The sequence below is a fragment of the Cynoglossus semilaevis genome, chromosome 9 (assembly GCF_000523025.1).
Source record: "Cynoglossus semilaevis isolate Cse_v1.0 chromosome 9, Cse_v1.0, whole genome shotgun sequence".
NCBI lineage: Eukaryota > Metazoa > Chordata > Actinopteri > Pleuronectiformes > Cynoglossidae > Cynoglossus > Cynoglossus semilaevis.
Genome location: NC_024315.1, coordinates 839,097 through 845,298, shown reverse-complemented (window position 1 = coordinate 845,298; position 6,202 = coordinate 839,097).

Below are 6,202 nucleotides of genomic sequence, written 5' to 3'. Positions count from 1 at the left end.
TTTTTTTTTTTTGACGAGGAAACAGAGAAGATGAAAGAAGAAGATAACGGTTAGCATGTCAGTGATGTTTATGATTGGATCGTTTGCACCTCCTCTCTCTCTCTGTGTGTGTGTGTGTGTGTGTGTGTGTGTGTGCGCGCTCCGACAAAAAAAGACTGTTTCGGCCAACAAGGGCAAATCAAAACACAGACAGCTGGCCCGACATCAGAGTGGACGGTTTAACGTGGACGAATTAGCGCAGACAAACGCTGCTGAAAGAGAGAACAGGTGTGCGCGATATGAACGGGTGAGGAACGGGTGAGGAAGAAGCCGGGGGAGAAAAAGGACAAAAACAAATGAATGAAAAGCTAAAAACAGCCACAGCGTACAGTGTCAGTGATTTTATTTTATTTTTTTTTTTGTTATTCCAAAACAAAAATAATACTTTATTGAAACACTTGTTATGGTTTTTGGTTTTTTGTTTTGAACTACACTCTGTTACACTGACTTAAACAAACTCTGTTTGAGTCACTGGGAGTTAGTGAAGAATTTTTTATAAACCAGAAAACCTGGTTTATAAAAACAAACATCACACTACGTGTCTGATGTGTTTGTTCTCATAAATCACTCCCCCCGTCTCCCCCGTCTCCCCACCTACACTCACCCAGACGCACTCTCTCACCGCACATTCACGGCCCCTTCGTGTATCAATGGCTCCATTGATTACGTCAGCGTCTCCGTCACTGTGGTCCAATCACTGGTCACTTCATGGAAAATGATGAACAGTTTGAATTAATCTGTCCTTCAATCAATCAATCATCAATGTTCCTGAACAGTTATCAGAGTTCCAAATTTTTTTTTTTTTTTAATTATTATTAATTGTTTAACTGTGCTAACCTTGAAAGGTATTTCAAGCCTCGTTTTGTTTAATTTACGATCTTATTATTAAAATGTTCCGTCCATGAACGCTGAGTCACGGATGGAAAACCTGAAGGTGTCCATTGTGTTTGTTATTGTCTCTCAGACCGCGCGGTGGGCCGCGCTCCAGACGTGACCTCACGGAGGTGATGAGTGTCTGCAGAGCCCGTCCGCTGGGGAAGCCCTCTGTTCCTGCAGACCTGAGGAGCGGCCGACCTGCGCCTGCACATCCGCTCACAGTTCTGCACGAACACGCTTGGACGCGCGCAGACAGCTCTGTGCGAATCAAAGGAATGACGGTTGCATCAAAGTGGAGCGGGGAGAAACCTTCCCCTCGTTACTGTTGTCACTGTAGCTCCCTAACATGTAGAAACTCCAGCGCAACATTAGCCTGAAGCTAGAAGTGTGCTTCAATGTGCTTTCAGAACTTGGGTATGATTGTAATCTGTCTCCTCCCTTGGGTGATAACTGTAGAGAGAGACGGTCTGTCAGTCAGCGTCCGACCGAAGACAACCTGATACCCCGCCCCCGTCATCAGTCATTCATCATCTCACATTTATAGAAATGATTTGACTTGACATTAAAGGCAGCGCGACACATCTGCCCCACCATGTTGTCTGACTGTCAGACTTCTTCCAACGTTTGATTTGTGAGGTGAGAAACCTTTCAGAAACTGTGACAACTTAATTATTAAAATAAACAAAACGCATTGTTGCAAAATGGCAGCTGAAATAATTAACGACTAAATTACAGACAGTTGGATAAAAAGACTTTAATTGCACTTTTCAAGTGTTTGGGAGCCGGGCGTTTAGGTGTCCCTAAACATCTGGACGGACGTCACTCCAGTTGTATATGTACATCTCATTTCCAGTTTTCGTAGAGAGACGTCTGAAAAAGTCACTAATCAAAGAATCGTAAATCATTTGCAGATTACAGAAAACAAGTCAATTTAATTTAATTATAAAAGCCACTAAAGCATTAAAAAAACAGCTCTTGCCTTAATTGACCTTTCAGTTATATTATATTAAAAAAGGTAAATAAGTAGGTAAAGTTTATTTATATTTTTGCTTTTCACAGGTGAAACTCATGTTTGGTTTATTTCCAGCACAATGAGAAATGTGTAAATACATAATAATGATTTTGTTTTTGTCTCCAGCAGATCCAGACTCAGCAGTCAATAAAAACACCTTCAGGGACCGTAGGACAGTCCAGCTCTCCCGTGATTACAGGTGAGACTGTCGGTTGATTCACATGTGGTGACAACGATTGAGGCGTAACATTACGTCACTGAGTCTCTTCAAAACTGGGGGTAGAAATGTGTGTGTTTTCTACTTGAGATAGAGTTGTGGACAGTGTGTGTGTGTGTGTCGATAAGTCCTGGTCAGACATTGTCACTTATTAACCTCGGCAGCCTCACCAGTGAGGAATGTCCATCTGTGACATCACAGGTGTAGGAAGGAGGGAGAGATGGGGAAGAAGAAAAAAAAAAAACACAAACACGGTTTCACGCAGCCGAAGATCCTTAAAAGGACACGTCTGCCCGACGTCGTCTTCACTTCCTCAGATTGTCCCACCAAGACGTGAACTGCTTCACCAGTGAAACAGTCACGTCTCAGCAGAGTGAACCACCGCCGCGTTGACCCCCCCCCCAGCTCCAAACTTCCCACAGCCTTTCCTGTGTGACTGTACCAGTGCGTAAAGAGACCGGTGTCCTTATGTTTAACCTCACAAACTGAAACTGTCTCCTGAGTCGAGGGTGAAAACTAGGACAAATTCACATGAGCAGCAAGACGACAAAACAGGTGGAGACCTACTGTTGAATTATGGGTAATTATACCCATATTAACACATTTCAGAAACATAATCATTAGAACATCCGTGCAACTTATTGTTGAGAGCATCATTGTGTTCACGTTTTGCAGATCCTTGTATTTATTTTCTACAAAGAAAATCAAATAAACATGTGAAAGTCTGAATTAGCTTAAAATATAATATACTACTTTATAAGCAGGTTGCCTTAGTCGAAATACATTAGTCAAGCTGACCAGAAATGTAGGCTGCAGTACCACAGTTGACCAGCAGGGACTGTCAAAGTCAGACTGGGAAGTAATTCTCTTAGCCTGAACTGAAAACATTATCATTTGTCTCCATGAAAGAGAAGTCAAAGAAAATAAAAAAAATATTTCTCAACAAGATCATACACGCCGTTCGCACGCTGGCGTTTCTGGCTACGGTTCATGCTGCAGGTAAAGGTGCGTGACAACAACGCCCCTCTTGCTCTGCCCGCTCTCTCACACGCAGACGCGGCTGACTCACCTCGACGACGCGGCCGTGACGATGAGGTCAGCGCTCTGACGGATTAAAGCTGCCTTCACTGGCCTGAAGCTCTAAGCCTCGCCACACGGGCAACTGTGGTGGCTCATCAGATTAGAATGTGTGCCATGCTGATGGTGATGTCACGTAGTTTAGTCCCATCCATGACCTATATTACCATCACGGTGTTTTTGTTTTTGTTTTTCTTGGTTTTAAACTTTGCTCCTCGTTTTTTTTTTTTGTTTTTTTTTTTTCTTGTTTTTTTCTTGGTTTTAAACTTCGCTTCTCATTTAATCATGAGAAATATTTTTATCGCATTTATATGTATTTCATTTATTTTCTACCACTGTTTACTGTTTTTGTCATTTTTTTTCATTTTAATTGTGACAAATTAACGAAATGTCACAATCTTAAATATGTGTAAAAAAAAATTGGAGTTTGAGTTGGTTGGAATTCTTGTTGGTGTCAGCAAACACCAAGCATGTAACTCCCCCTTCCACCCTGCAGGGGGACGTATAAATCCACCTTGAATGTTCTGATCCCTTAGTTAAGTGATTTATTTAATTTTTTTATGATTGAATTATTCAGCCACTCTCTGCGCCCGAGCCCACGCTACAGTAGAAGAGGCGTCTCCTTTGTTTGGCTCGCAGCAACTTTAGCTAACCATGGGAAAAGTTGCACGTGTTGATAAAAAGGGAAAATCCAGCAGAAGGATCATTCCCTCCATTCCACACTAGGTATGTCAACAGGTCTGGTGACTAATAAAGAAGGATTTACAATGGGAACGCCGGTGATTCAGAACAGCGTTGTCTGTGCTTCCCTTCATGTAGACCTCGTTACGGAAAACGTCTGTTGGCTGCCGTGGAAGGAAAATCCATCCTGTTTATTCCATCCAGAACATTCCAGAACAGACAGAGGTCAGATCGCATCATCTTCCTCACAGGAAAAACAGTGTTTAACGGTGAAAATGCCCTTGGCTTTCTCCGCAGAAGTTCATGTATTTTGGGAAAACTGCTCTCAGTTTGGACTTCCTCCAATAGTCATCCAGAAGGGAAACTGGAGGAAACTTACATCACTCATCAGGCTACATCATGGTCAGTGAGACATGAAAAATAAAGTTGGTCTCACAAATGTACGAGGTAGAAACTGCCCCATCAGTCTAACTCAATTATCCGTCAACATTAAAATAAAAGTCTACAGTTTAATTGTCAGTGAATCACAATTCTCTAACTCTCAGTTCTATTCCAGAACATTTCCCATAAACTACATCTCCCATAATGCACGTCGATTCTCACGATACGCCTCACTCGGCATCCTGGGAAATGAAAATATCAACAATTTTAATCCTATGTGGAAAATCATGGCACAAAAAGAATCGCTTCACCACCCGATGGAGTTTGGCACTTCAGAGGGCCGCGAGCCAGATATTGAACACACCTGTGCTAAAGAATGTTACTGTATGTATAGAAAAACGTCTAAAGCTGGTGATCGTGTGACTGGTGTGTGTTGCGTTAGTACGGTGTTGCGGTGGGTGAGTGATGAATGTGAAGGGTATTTTGGTGAAAGCCAAAGAGGTCTGGACTCCGTCCCAGATCTAATTTAAGCTCGTCACCAGACTTGGGGAATAAAATATTTAGTGAACATGGCCCAGAATAAATGGGGCGAAAGACACGTGAGACGGCAGGTTTGAGCAAGGCACAGACCCTGGATCCAGACCCTGGATCTGGTCCAAGTCCAGGACACCGTCGATCACTGTCTGTTAAACCGATCAAGAACATTTTTAAAACTACATGTTGGTCCTGATATAAATAATGTGTCTTTACTACGATTATTATTATTATTATTATTGGTTTGTTTCTTCTTCTCTCACTACAGTCTTGTTCAGTTGCCGGTCCGAGAACCGCTACCTTCCTGTATCGTAACATTATAGGGTCTTGACCTCGTAGTGTAAATTTCCCTGAGATACTGTAGCGATACGCTGTGTTTGGGAAGTTGATTGTGTGATTAACCCTGGTTCCACTGCGCCTGCTCTGTCTACAGCTGGTGACTAAGGGCTTAGCTATCAGTCCTGAACCTCAGCTGTTAGAATAATAAAAAAAAAAATCCAAGCGGATGTTATCAAGTGTAAATAACCATCGTTACACAACGTCTACTGTGTGCACACCTGCAGGGCAGAGCCACTGCCACTGTAGACTCAGACGCTGTACATCTGTGTGTGTGTCACCGTCTATAGATGTGTCTGTCTGTCTGCCTGCCTGAGACGTCCACTGCTGCACCGCTCCAACTCTCTGTCAAGTTGAAGCACTAACTTACTCTCAGAGCTTTGAACCCGTTCCAGCCCAGTGACTTCAGCCCTGGGAGGAAAAAAGAAAAAAAAAGCTGTTTGTGTTTGTGTGCGCGCACATGTGTGTGTGTGCCCATGATGTCAGCTGTTTGTTTACGTAACATAGCTGCGTCTGGGGCAGCAGCTTGGCAGATAAGCCAGGCGAGATCCTGTGTGTGTGTGTGTGTGTGTTTTGGATGTCAAAGTGAAGCAAGGAAAGTATTGAGAGTCAGAGTGTTGAGCTTGTCAAGTCTGTAGACTCTTCATTGTTGAGCGACAGACCGTTAAGTCCCCCCCGCCCCCCCACCTTCACCACTCACAGCAGCCGGAGGAAACTGCTGCATAATGATAACAGACTCAGAGACAATGGGTTCAACTGCACATAAATACACGAAGCTCCAAGAAAACATGTTCATGCACGGTACCCGCACAGCAATTGTGTCGGCCGGGCTTTGGGGTCAGGGGGCCCCGCGTGTGCTGCCGATAGTCTCCAGACCTCCTGAAATTATTCATTAAATATGTAACAGTCCGGACATACCAGCCATATTTTTGTCCTCTAATCTCAAAAAAAAAAAAGGAGTTCTCCCTCCCAGTTTGTCCAGTGTTAAGGTCACATCAAGCTTTTTTTTTTTTTTTTTTTTTAAGAAGTGTTTTTGCCAGTTATGTGTC